Genomic DNA, 15,168 nt, shown 5'->3' with positions numbered 1-15,168 from the left:
ATGCTGAGGCGCATAGTGCGAAGAGGTCGCCAACTTTCTGCAGAGTCAATTGCTACAGACCTCCAAACTTCATGTGGCCTTCAGATTAGCTCAAGAACAGTGCGCAGAGAGCTTCATGGAATGGGTTTCCATGGCCGAGCAACTGCATCCAAGCCATACATCACCAAGTGCAATGCAAAGTGTCGGATGCAGTGGTGTAAAGCACGCCGCCACTGGACTCTAGAGCAGTGGAGATGCGTTCTCCGGAGTGACGAATCATGCTTCTCCATCTGGCAATCTGATGGACGAGTCTGGGTTTGGCGGTTGCCAGGAGAACGGTACTTGTCTGACTGCATTGTGCCAAGTGTACAGTTTGGTGGAGGGGGGATTATGGTGTGGGGTTGTTTTTCAGGAGCTGGACTTGGCCCCTTAGTTCCAGTGAAAGGAACTCTGAATGCTTCAGCATACCAAGACATTTTGGACAATTCCATGCTCCCAACTTTGTGGGAACAGTTTGGAGCTGGCCCCTTCCTCTTCCAACATGACTGTGCACCAGTGCACAAAGCAAGGTCCATAAAGACATGGATGACAGAGTCTGGTGTGGATGAACTTGACTGGCCTGCACAGAGTCCTGACCTCAACCCGATAGAACACCTTTGGGATGAATTAGAGCGGAGACTGAGAGCCAGGCCTTCTCGTCCAACATCAGTGTGTGACCTCACAAATGCGCTTCTGGAAGAATGGTCAAAAATTCCCATAAACACACTCCTAAACCTTGTGGACAGCCTTCCCAGAAGAGTTGAAGCTGTTATAGCTGCAAAGGGTGGACCGACGTCATATTGAACCCTATGGATTAGGAATGGGATGTCACTTAAGTTCATATGCGAGTCAAGGCAGGTGAGCGAATACTTTTGGCAATATAGTGTGTGTGTATATATATATATATATATATATATATATGAATACATGAATATATATACAGTATCTCACAAAAGTGAGTACACCCCTCACATTTTTGAGTTATTTTACAGTTATTTTGAGGGGTCAGCAAATTTACACTGTTATACAGGCTGTACACTCACTACTTTACATTGTAGCAGAGTGGCATTTCTTCAGTGTTGTCACATGAAAAGATATAATAAAATATTTACAAAAATGTGAGGGGTGTACTCACTTTTGTGAGATACTGTATATATAAACCCAGACATGAATTTAACGCGTTTGAAGTTCTTTATACTAACCTAACTTATGTGGACACAAAAAATAAGTTCAAAGAGTCGATTCCACTAATTGTTATTTACAGACCTCCAGGGCCATATTCTAAATTCCTCAGTGAATTTGCAGATTTCATTTCAAACCTCATTATTTCTTTAGACAAAGCATTAATTGTAGGGGAACATTCATTTTGATAAGTCAGAATATCCTCTGAAAACAGCAGTTGTATCCATCTTAGATTCAGTAGGTGTTAATCAAAATGTAATAGGACCCAATCATAATGGAATGTTAATCTAACATTCGGTTTAAATATAGAAAACAGTCACCCTTCCACAATTTATTTAGAACTGTAGGGAAATTAACTAGGAGTGTAGAAAGCACATATCTTCTATATGCAGCAGCAATGACTTCATGAATTATTTCAATGGAAAATGTGATATCAGGCAAAAAATACAGACTATTAATTTAAAATTAAACTGTTTGATACATAATCCTGTAGATAATATTACTATTTTTGATCTCTACTCCCCTTCAAAAGCCTGATTCAATTTCACTAATTTCCTCTTCAAAACATTCAACCTGCATACTAGATCCCTTACCTACATGTTTCCTTGAACAGATATTACAAGTAGCTACCGAACCCCTTCTAAAAATGATAAATTCTTCAGTTAGCACTGAATATATGCCTAAATCTTTAAAACTAACGTTTATCAAACCCCTAATTAAAAAAACAGACCTCGACCCATGTCAAGTGTCTATAGGCCAATATCAACCCTGCCCTTTATCTCCAAGATCCTAGAAAAGTCTGTAGCACAGACGTTATGTTCATACCTATACAGGAATAACATACATGAAATGTATCAGTCAGGGTTTAGACCTCATCATATCACAGAGACAGCACTTCTTAAAGCGGTAAATGACATGTAAAGGCCTCTGATCAGGGTTGTGTCTCCTTGCTGGTGTTAAATCTTGTGCAGCTTTTGACACCATTGACCACACTATTCTGCCTGATAGGCTAGAAAATGTTGTTGGTGTTGGTGAACAGCCCTCTCCTGGCTCAAGTCTTATTTGACTGATCGTTATCAGTTTTTACATCTAAATGGTGACTTCTCTATGCATACCAAGTTTATGTTCAGTGTTCCACAAGGTTCTGTTTCACGCCCACTGCTTTTCTTCTTATATATGCTACCCCTTGGTGCAATTATTCATAAACCTGGTATTAGCTTCCACTACAGCTATATTTTTCAGCTAAGTCAGATGAGAGACAAAGGCTTATTAAGATTGAAGAATGTGTAAAGGACATTATACAGTGGATGAACTTCCTCTGACAAGAGGTGCTCGTACTAGGACCACATGCAGCTAGAAGAAAGCTTTCTAAGATTTTATATACAAATTTCCAGATCTGCCTGATCCATCCAGACGCTCTACCCCTGGTTGGAGTCTTGTCGCTTGGTGGTGCTCACTGCTGCTGTGGACAGACTGTGACCAGGGCCTGTTGTGGACAGGTCCACTTGGAGACTATCACAGAACTGCTGTTGCATCTGTCAGCTTGCGACAGCAAGGAATTAGTGTCTATAATGAACTCAGAAACTACACTGACCTGGTACTTCCTCAAGAGCCCTTGGTTGCTGCTGTTGTAGAAAGGACATTATTTACAGTTGCATTATTTACTGTCCAGTGCCACCCAAATGAGGATGTGTTCCCTTCTGAGCCTGGTTCCCCTCAAGGTTTCTTTCTCATATCATCTCAGGGAGTTTTTCATTGCCACCATCACCTTAGGCTTGCTCATTAGGGATAAAATAGTAACTTAATTTAAACTTTATAAAAAAATTTTCTCTTCTATACTTCTGTAAAGCTGCTTTGTGACAATCTCCATTGTTAAAAGCACTATACAAATTAATAATAATAAATAATTAATTTAATTTAATTTAATAGACTGTAAAATACGTGTGTGTGTGTGGGATTTGACTTAGGATGAGTGTCTCTGTCAGTTCGCGTTTTTCGCTTATGCATTTCAGCATTGGCCTGGCTCTAATACTTTTTTGCTTCTTCAAGGTCTCTTTCAATTTGTGTTCCAATTCTCACCATCTCACTCACCTCTTTTACAGTTCCCCTTAACAAACTTGTAAGGCTATAGGTGTTACATGACTAGCATTCTGATGTTTGTTGTGTTAATGGGTGTCTGTTACAGAGTTTTACAAAATGGGAAGTGATGTGAACGCTTCCAGACGTGAAAGCACAGTTCAGTTAATAGTGGTTGTGGTTATTGTGGTTGGATAATAAAGACACAAGGAAAGTTCACAAACGAGTCGTCTTTTCAGATAGAACACTAGGGTTACAATTCCTCAAAATGCCCTGTACAATGTCTTTCTCAGACATCTTCTGAGATCTTCTTCCACCTTAAACAAAGGGTTTGACAGTGGTACACAAAGTCTTGAATAGACATTTAGCAGCTTCGGCTTTGTAGTCATCATTTACAAAAGCATGCAAAAAGACTCAAAATGGTTACAGATGAAACTGTGGTGAGAGTTGTCAGAGAGGTGTCTTCTTTTTCTTTTATCATTAGATGTAACATTTAATTCTGAAGTAAGAGATGCTATCATTTCAAGAATCAGTAAGTGGTCTGATAGCAAAATACTCTTCACAGCATTCAACAACGGAGATAGTGTCTTCATCAGAGCCAAATTGTGGGAACTTTTACCGGAGGGTGATATAGAGTAGCAGTCACATTGTCCAGCATTGTCCAGTGGGTGTATGATCAGAAGATTGTTCCACATGAGATCTGGTGGGATGTGGTAGGTACACAGGAGTGAGTGAAGGATAAGAAACTAGGGTAGACATGACAGAAGCACAAGTTTTAAACTTGGTGTCAATTTGCACATCTCTTCTCTTCAGACAATTGACTACAGACTTTCCCAAGTCGTGAATAACCAAGATTTTTTTTGACTCTCTCACACTACCTTTATATCTTGTAGTTTAGTTTTTTTTTTCCAAGGACCTGCACTGATCTGTGAACTCTTATCTTCTGAATGCAGGTTTGAATGTCACCTTCCAAAGTTGTGATATGATCACCTAATAGCTGTTTGGTGGGATGAAAATCAGGAACTACATCATCAGGAGGTGGAAGAGGAAGGGGAATTTCAAGATTTGCCTTGAATTCATTATCATCAATTGTTAAGATACAATTCACTGAAAGTGTTAATGAGGTCTCTTAAGGACTGTGGATCTCTTCAGGTGACATAAGGACCAGCTGTGAAATCATAACGGGGGTTCGTGCTCATCCTCTGCACCATACATTGAGACTGACCTTTCTTCAATACAAAAAACAATAAATAATATACAACATTCAAACAAAACTTAGACTTTACACTTTCTATTTGTAAATAGTCCCTGTTTGGGTGCCAACCTATAACTGTCCCAGTTACCTTTAACTGATCTAGTTAAAAGAAATAAGGGGGGTTTTACAAAATATTCTGGAGAATAGTGTGTAAACTCCAAAAAGCAATCACAGGAACAAACAGGAGGTAACAGAATTCCTTTTCCAGCATATATTTAACTATTAACAAAATATAAAAAACACAGCACACACATACATATATACAAAAGAAACATGAATGTATGTGTATCAAATGTCTGACAAAATGTATCGCAGGCTGAGAGGAAAAAGAGTTCACAAGCATGAAAATAGTTTTATCTGCAGATGCAATGGGTTATGGAATACAGATACCCTCATCAATGTAGCCTCAAAGTCTTTTGGCTTTTAAACCTGGGCCATGGCAATACTGCACCCAAGCACAGTCTAAGGTTCTACACTCCCTAGGCCAGCATAAGTGTATGAGCAGGTCCCCCAAGCATAAAAAACAAAACCTTGTTGAGCGACAAAGACAAAGCAATTGTTACAGCATTAATGATCTAGCTTTACTTAAGTACTTCCTTTCCCAATGCATTGGAATGGGGGAATGCTTAGAAGAAAATTGCAGTATTTTATATGTAATTTTAAAAAAAGGAAACAGAAAACTGCATGCTTAGCAGTGGTTAAAACATTTTTGTTGATTGCATACTGTTTTGTATATACTTTTATGTACATACATTTACTGTATATTACACTAATTACCTAACACCTAACTAATTCCACAGGGCATAAAATCTTCTTGTTTTTGTTTTAGATGGTTTCAGATTTTTGTGCTTTCACATGTTTGAAATGTTCAGTACTGTTATGATTTTAACATATTTATTGAATATTTAAACCTAAAATCTTATGATTTTAAAAAGTTTTAAAAGTTTTGTCTTTGCTGTACTGGCTTGTTTACCTGGCAGTGGAGGCTCAGTGGATAAGACTTTAGTGCACATGAGTTTAACCTTGAAATGCTCTACTAAATTTAAGTTCAAGATAAGGGTGTCTGCCAGTGCCCTAAATGTATGGTGGTATAATGAACAGGTGTAATGAACAGGTATCGTGGTTGTGGCACAGTCAGTGACGAAACGCCAGAAGCAGCAACAAATGATTTTGAATTTAATGTCATCATGGATGGAAAGAAAAAATGGAGATGTGACTTCAGGAAATTAGCTCAGGTCAGGATAATCATATTTTCATGAACATTCTGTGTAGCATGAAAACGAGTTGACTTTAAACCATGCATTTTCTCTCAGCAATGACAAGCAGACTCTGGATGCTAGTTTAATGTTAGATGATGATCATAATTCTGTCATTTTACAGATGAGGTGGATAGTTAGGATACATGAGAGATGTGATTAATGGATAGATGGCGGACAATGTTCTTTATTTTTTTTGTTTGTGAGATTGTGTGCCAATCTTGCATCCTGTGTACCAAATAAGTAGTGTATCTATTGTGTTATCAGTTTTCCCATCCTTTTGGATTACAGAAGTATGGATTACAGATCATTATTCTTACCTTGCTATAATACAGTGTTGGAGGCATAAAAATGATCTACTTTAGGTATTCGTGATGCACAGAAAATTAGCAGCAAGAATGTAAATATTTTAATTTGTATATTAACTAAGAGTGGTTGTTTATGCATGAGAGACAATTATTAAAGTTATGATCAACATTTTCATATAATTGTTATAAAAATGTTAAAATTATATTACATATTAATTTGGGGAAAATAGTGATGTAACACACAAGGTTCATAAAAGCTTTCTGCTCTTTCTATTCTAACCCCCTGTTTCTCTGACAGACGTCCTATGCAACAAGTCATTTATTTTACATTTTCAGCTACAGCGGTTAGTTTAAAATAAAAGTTTGTTAAACAGTGGAAATTGAGCCTCACATTATTTATATTGTATTCACACACAAAACATTAATGGTGAACATTTTTGACTTCATAAAATTATTCTCTTGGCGATCGGCCCCTATTACACAATAAAGAAAGTAAGACATCTTTATATGCACAGTTTAATAGCCTATTATTCTTTTGGACAGAATTTATCATTATAATCAACCTAACTATTTCCTGTATTTTGTATAACCATAGTCCCTAAATGTATGTAAATGCAGGAAATGGGATTCAGATCAAAAACATTTTCCCCCATTTTGTCCCCCCCACTTCTCAAACCAAAGTTACACCCTTGCATTAAACTCAAAAGTGATTTATAAAATGTCCAACACTAGATTCCATTTGAAAATATTCCATTACTGATTGTTTCAGACAGAATGCATTTTGAATTTTGAATACAGTTATTGCCTTTATTGGGTATCACATAATGGGTGATCACATTTCATAATCCATGCATAAATATGCCCATACACCCATCCACTCATCTCACATCACACAAAAAGAAGACCTGAGGGGACCCTGTTTTTTTTTTTTTGTAGATTCCCAGAAAAATTCTATAAACAGAAAAAACTAAGACTTAAATATCTAAGACAAACATTTAATAAACCATTAACATAACTTAATTAAAATCTTGAGAGATAAATGGATGACACGTGGTGAATATGAAGGTATATGTTAGAAGGAGCCATTGTCTTGGAAAAAAACATACTCATTTTTGAGTTAAAGTTTGAAGTTTCTTAGACCACCAATCCATACAGTCCATGGAAACTAGGCTGCATCCTTTTAATTATTTATAGTTGAAGCACATTTATATAGCACCCACATATTTCAACATAACATGCTGACATGATAAGGAATGTTTTTATCCATACATTATCTGAACCACTTATCCTACACAGGGTCGCAGGAAAACTGATACCTATCCCAGGGCACAAGGCAGGGAACATCCTGGAAAGGGTGCCAAGCCATCGCAGGTCACAAGCGCAGGGAAACTTCAGAAACTGCTGATCTCCTGGGATTCTCACACATACCACTCTCTAAGTTTGCACATAATGGTGAAAAATCAATGCTAATTAAAAATCAATATTTCTAAACACAAGGGGTTTAGAATAACAATCAGACTTTATTAAGAGGCAACAAAGCTGAGATGTCTGCAGATTATCTGTCTTCACAGTGAACCTGCTTCTTATATAGCTTTGAAATGACAACCCTTTGTGATTGAGAACACACTGGTTATAGAACACGTAGTAGTTATATTTAAATCAAGTTCCACAGTATATGTCACATAACTGATATACAAGTAACAAACAATATACAGATAGCTGCCCTTCCCAGCAGGGTACTCCCCATTTTTCACCACCCCAGTGACAGTACCTGAAATTGGGGGATCAAACTGGGAGTGTTAATGTTCTTATATACAGTAACATGCAATAATATTTAATGTTACCTAACAGCTCTCCCAATCTAGCCTCTTCAATTTACACATTCTTTTAACAATGACCAAATTCTGAGACTAGCCTCATGTGGAGTACAGAACCAAACGTCTCCACCCATACTTGAAGAGGAGGGAGTAAAAGATTGTCTCCCTAAATGCTGTCTTTCAAAAATCAAATGTTGTGTTACAAGCATGTACACGTGTAAAGTTCATCTCTTGTGCGTGGTTGTTCCAGTTATGTAGAGTACAATAATGATTCAAATTCATTCTTACTAATCAATGTAAACCAAAAATACACAGCATTTACTTTGCATACAATCACTTGATCATATCAAAAGTGAGTCTTCTCCAACAGCTTGAATGTCCCCATCAAGTATGCTTTGTACCTGTACAATTATGGGAGTAGCGCTTACCACCTTATAGAGCCCTTCCCTTTGAGACTCCACTCCACTTCATTCTAAAGACCCTCAGAAACACTTCATTTATAGGAACCACGGGACAGGAAGCTCCCATTATGTTCCTGTGAATAGATGGCTTCATGTATAGCATTTAATTGTTGCATATAATGTTCCATTTGCAATTGTTCTAGTGCTAACCATTCTTAAGGACCTCTCAAGTAAAGCACAACAGGTATGGGTTGACCCATTAGCATATCATGCTGTGTTAGATGTGTAATTTGTATGTGATTGTTCATTAAAGTTTAGTAGTTACTTTTTTTTTTAGAGTTACTTCTCGAGTCAAAACTTTGATCCCTGTATTTAACAGTTGATGGAATTGTTTCTACCAATCTGCTGAATCTGTCTATTACCATCAACATGAAGTACCTTTTTCCTCTTACGTGTTTTACCTTTTTAGGCATAGTTTTAAGAAAAATACTTCACACCCAGCTAAAAACTCATCTAGCACTGCCTCCCATAACTGCCTCAAGGCATCCCAAGGCTTTTTAGCCTCTAAATATGCAGAATTGTTTCTTTTAACAATAGTCATACATTTAAAAACACTTCAAAATAAAAAGTCATTTTGAGTGCAAGAAAACTATTTGGTAAGCACGCTGGATAGGAGTTCAATTGTTTTTCTTAAAAGCTCTCTGTTTCCAATCAGCATCAAGCAAGTGACATGAGCATAACCATGAGCATAACCATGAGCATAATAGCAGCTTGATAAATTGGCCAATTGACAGGCTGTGGTTTAAAGGCTTTTAACTTTTGTAATATTATATTCCATAATACAGTGCAACTACAGTCACAAAGTCATCATTTTTTCTTTTGACTACCTGCTGACTACCCAGCATTAAAATCCAAATGATCTCTAAAACAAGGCCCATCAACATAATAATCCACTGCTACATCAGGGATAGGTGTAAACTCCAAATCAGGTCTAAGACAAGTAAAAGCCAGTAAGTCAGCAACACAATTGTGTGTTTGTCCTTCAAATGCCAAAGTATGGATTGACTGTGGTGCAACACTATTTTTATGTCATGTTAAGTAAGGAGTGATGCAGGGCTGGCTCTAGGCATGGGCAGGCGTCTAGGCATGGGCAAACGTCTGTCTTGCCCACCCAATCAAAATTTGGTAAAGACAGCGGTATACAAATACGTATTTATTTTCTTTTGTACAATTTGTGATTTGATAAAAGCAGTGTGAGGTGGGCTCTGTGTTGAGAAGTTTGAAGAAGGGATGTAGAAAGCCCTGACTAATCAAAACGCAAAACCAAACAAATTCCCGTTTTTGATTGGCTGTAAGTTACAGCGCGGTCTACACTCGCGAGGCGGCTTGCCACTGTCAAGGATTATGGAGAAGCTGACACAGACAGTCACGCAATTCATAAAGTGTGGAAATATTTGCTTCCAAATGCAATGCATCGTTTTTGGTGCCCTTAAAAAAGCCTGTTAGTGGCTCCAGCAACAGTGACCATCAACAGTGACTCCCTCCACCTAAAAAACTAAAACTGAAAAAATATCTATCTATCTATCTATCTATCTATCTATCTATCTATCTATCTATCTATCTATCTATCTATCTATCTATCTATCTATCTATCAACTAGTTCCATGGATTTTAGTAATCAAGGTTATGCAGGGCTTGTAGTCTAAGACAGTTGATCTGTGAATGAGGAAATCCACAACAACTAGCAAAATGTGTAATAACAAAGAGTGTAAGCTGCAAACCCTCCCTCCCAATTCCAGTATAACCTAGCTCAGGATAAACAAGGAATGTAGAGTGAGTGAATACGCATAAGTCAAATTCAGTCCTGAACAATGCAAATTTGATGTGAACAACTGACATTGTATCTGACCCAAAAGGGCATAAAGCATTATTGCACCTTAATCTTCACCCCAATGAGCAAGGTAAAAATTGCTGGCTTTTGACAAATCAAAGCAGTGCATTTTCCTCTTTGTGAGTAATAAATAGCTCTGCTGTATTCAAGAGGGTGCATTAGAGTCACATCCTTAAATGACACTTGCTTTTTCTCTGTCAATGAAAAAACTCCAGTTTTTGTCTGCTAAATTGAAATATGCAATGCTTGTCCTGGAAGAAATTAAAGTGCACCAAAAAATACCCTAGGACTGGTCTGTTTGGCCTTGGCATCATTAGTTGGTTTAGGTCTAATTCGAGAGCTCTTGAGGAACTAGTAGGTCAGTGTAATTTCTGAGTTAATTATAGACACTAATCACTTTGTGACGCAAGCTGACAGATGCAAAAATTTGTTGTGAGCTGTTTGAGCATCACAAAATCATGAAGCTAAGCAAACTTGCTCACAACCAGTTGTTCTTTCTATGTAAAATGTTTTGAAACATTAGGATTTTACTGGGATTTTCACTGTTCAGATATGAGAACACTAATTTTCTTCTATTATGTCCTTATTTAAATCCTCACCATACCAAAATCATTCAAAATATCACAAATTACTTCAGAGTTTCACATCAGCCATGTCTTGACATTATTCTGACTGATTTTGAATGAAATCACATGAAAGTAAGGGAGAAAACATTAGATTTATAAAAGTGATACACTTCCTGCTGCCAGTTGGCAGCGCTATGACTGAGATTCACAGTAGTCATGTCCGTGTGATCAGCTTTCTTTGCTTAACATAAAGTTGAGGTTTGATGTACATCACTCAATGTACACAGAAGTTATTAGCCACTTCCTGCTTCCTTTTATTCGCCATAAGTTTAAAGGCTCCTCATGGCTGAACCATTTGAGATATCAAGAATCCCTTCATAATTTTAGATCCTCAATGTCTACAGATCATATTGGACCCTGTTTGGTCAAAATCATACAAATCCCCTAGGAGGAATATATCAAATTCCAACATCCCAAAATAACTGACTTCCTGTTAAGCAGATCCTATGACAGGTGGATAAACGTCATTTAGCTCAATAAGATCTAAATGTTAACCGGGTCTTATGCATATACACTATATTGCCAAAAGTATTCGCTCACCTGCCTTGACTTGCATATGAACTTTAGTGACATCCCATTCCTAATCCATAGGGTTCAATATGACGTCAGTCCACCCTTTGCAGCTATAACAGCTTCAACTCTTCTGGGAAGGCTGTCCACAAGGTTTAGGAGTGTGTTTATGGGAATTTTTGACCATTCTTGCAGAAGCGCATTTGTGAGGGCACACACTGATGTTGGACGAGAAGGCCTGGCTCTCAGTCTCCGCTCTAATTCATCCCAAAGGTGTTCTATCGGGTTGAGGTCAGGACTCTGTGCAGGCCAGTCAAGTTCCTCCACACCAGACTCTGTCATCCATGTCTTTATGGACCTTGCTTTGTGCACTGGTGCACAGTCATGTTGGAAGAGGAAGGGGCCAGCTCCAAACTGTTCCCACAAAGTTGGGAGCATGGAATTGTCCAAAATGTCTTGGTATGCTGAAGCATTCAGAGTTCCTTTCACTGGAACTAAGGGGCCAAGCCCAGCTCCTGAAAAACAACCCCACACCATAATCCCCCCTCCACCAAACTTTACACTTGACACAATGCAGTCAGACAAGTACCGTTCTCCTGGCAACCGCCAAACCCAGAATCGTCCATCAGATTGCCAGATGGAGAAGTGCGATTCGTCACTCCAGAGAACGCGTCTCCACTGCTCTAGAGTCCAGTGGCGGCGTGCTTTACACCACTGCATCCGACACTTTGCATTGCACTTGGTGATGTATGGCTTGGATGCAGCTGCTCGGCCATGGAAACCCATTCCATGAAGCTCTCTGCGCACTGTTCTTGAGCTAATCTGAAGGCCACATGAAGTTTGGAGGTCTGTAGCGATTGACTCTGCAGAAAGTTGGCGATCTCTTCGCACTATGCGCCTCAGCATCCGCTGACCCTGCTCCGTCAGTTTACGTGGCCTACCACTTCGTGGCTGAGTTGCTGTCGTTCCCAAACACTTCCACGTTCTTATAATACAGCTGACAGTTTTCTGTGGAATATTTAGGAGCGAGGAAATTTCACGACTGGATTTGTTGCACAGGTGGCATCCTATCACAGTTCCACGCTGGAATTCACTGAGCTCCTGAGAGCGACCCATTCTTTCACAAATGTTTGTAAAAACAGTCTGCATGCCTAGGTGCTTGATTTTATACACCTGTGGCCATGGAAGTGATTGGAACACCTGATTCTGATTATTTGGATGGGTGAGCGAATACTTTTGGCAATATAGTGTAAGTGCAAGTTAATATGAGCTGTGCAGCTAGATTTCTGACAAAGTTCCAGGGGGCGCTGTGAAAGCCCTGTGCCATGCCCAGGGACCAGCCACACTGGCCTTTCTCATAAACATTTACACTCTCTATGTGAAATATTTTGGAACATTAGGCCTTTCCACTCGTAAGATATGAGAAGATTCATTTTCTTCTACTATGTTCTCATGTAAATTGTCGCCATAGTAACCCGATTCAAGGTATCAATTCCTTCACAGTTTCACATCAGCCGTGTCTTGATATTATTCTGACTGATTTTGAACCAAATCAGGTGAAAGTAAGGGACAAAATATTAGAGATTTCAAAAAGTGACACTTCCTGCTGCCAGTTGGTGGCGCTATGACCGAGACTCACAGTTCATGATCAGCTTTCTACTCTTAACATAATCCTAAGGTTTCATGTAGATCATTAATGTACACAGAAGTTATTGACCACTTCCTGTTATTCTACAGGAATATTATACCTTTTATTCGCCATAAGTTTAAGGACTCCTCATGGCTGAACCGTTTAAGATATCAAAAATCCCTTCGCATTTTTGCATTATCAATGTCTTCAGATCATATTAGCCTGGGTTTGGTGGTGGTTATATCAATTCCCTAGGAGGAGTATTTAAAATTCCATTGGGTGTGTTTTGCAAACAACTCAAAATAATTCACTTCCTGTGGATTAGACTTAATGACATGCAATGCAAATGTTGTTCAGCTCAATGAGATCTAAGTGTGTACCAAGTTTTAAATGGATACGTGCAAGTGTGTATCAGCTATGCAGCAAAATTTTCCAAGGGGCGCTGTGACAGGTGTGTGTCACGCCCAGGGCTGAGCCACACATGAGTTTTTGAGCATGTTAAGACCCCCAAAACGGCCCGGGTGATTAAAAAAATAAATTAATTAATAATAATAATAAATATAATAATAATCCTTAGAAGAACAAGAGGACCCTCCGCACTGCTAGTGCTTGGGCCCTAATAAAAGCTAGATTTGCAGTTTTATGTGAGTATATGAAAGTCTACTGTATTACTCTTTATGACGTTTTTAGCAATTTCCCCGATATTTTCAGGAGGCAGGCTGGTGGAAAAAGAAGAATAAACACTGTTTCCAGAAAACAGGAAAGATAACAAGAGCTCAAGTCAAGAGTCTTGAGGCAGAGTCTGAATGTTCAGGGCAGCCATTACAGCAGTGTTCCTGCTGATATAAGATGTACTTGATTTGTAAAATACAGTTTTTGCATAATGTTTTAAAAGTATTTGCACTTCACCGTCTTGCTTCTGCTCCACCCTATACATTTTGCTATATCTTCTCTGTATAATATAATTATAAAGATACATAATTGTTAATTCATAGATTACCCTAGTTTAGGTATAGATGGATATATATGTAATGTATATGTACATATACACTGATGAGGCATAACATAATAATATGAGCACTGAGAGGTGAAGTGAATAACACTGATTATCTTCTCATCATGGCACCTGTTAGTGGGTGGGATATAGTAGGCAGCGAATGCACATTTTGAAGCAGGATAAATGGGCAAGTGTAAGGATTTGAGCAAGTTCGACAAGAGCCAAATTGTGAGAGCTAGACGACTGGATCAGAACATCTCCAAAACTGCAGCTCTTGTGGGGCGTTCCCGGTCTCCAAGGCTCTTTGATGCACATGGGGAGTGAAGGCTGAGCTACTGTTGCTGAAATTGCCAAAGAAGTTAATGCTGGTTCTAATAGAAAGGTGTCCGAATACACAATGCATCACAGTTTGTTGTGTATGGGGCTGCATAGCCTCAGACCAGTCAGAGTGCCCATGTTGACCTCTGTGCCCCGCCGAAAATGTCAACAATGGGCATGTGAGCATCAGAACTTACCTGGGGAACACATCGCATCAGGATGCACTATGGGAAGAAGGCAAGACGGCAAGTCCCATCCATAGAGGCCTCACCTCACAACTTACAGGACTTAAAGGATCTGCTGCCAACATCTTGGTGCTAGATACCACAGCACACCTTCAGGGACACCATGCCTTGATGGGTCAGGGCTGGTTTGGCAGCAAAAGGGGGACCAACACAATATTAGGCAGATGGTCATAATGTTTTGCCTGATCGGTGTATGTGTGTATATACATATAAATATGTATATGCATACTAACTGTATACACACTGTATATTATCTCTGTTACTGTTGTACATACAACGTACATTATGCACAGATATATAATTTTATTCTTCTTAGACTTTACGTACTGTAAATACAACTTTCATATACTTTTCTATGCACATACTAACTGAGCCAAGTCTGCAAAGTATGCAGGTTTAGCCTCCAGGAAAAACTTCAGATTGTCCAGGAATTAAAAGGGAGACTGAAATCACAGCAAAATTTGTTTACAAAAGCAGTGCATGCTAAGGGTATGTAAGCAGGTGTGCCGTGTCCTGATAGAGACTTTTAAAAGGATCAAGAAACACCATCACAGAGAGAGTTTAGGAACTAGCAGGCAATCTGACAATACAGCTGGCCAAAGGGAAACAACATTACCTGGATTTTTTTTAGCTGTTGA

Source organism: Hemibagrus wyckioides, linkage group LG15 (genome assembly GCF_019097595.1).
Source record: "Hemibagrus wyckioides isolate EC202008001 linkage group LG15, SWU_Hwy_1.0, whole genome shotgun sequence".
Classification (NCBI taxonomy): domain Eukaryota; kingdom Metazoa; phylum Chordata; class Actinopteri; order Siluriformes; family Bagridae; genus Hemibagrus; species Hemibagrus wyckioides.
Note: the sequence above shows the minus strand (reverse complement) of the source record.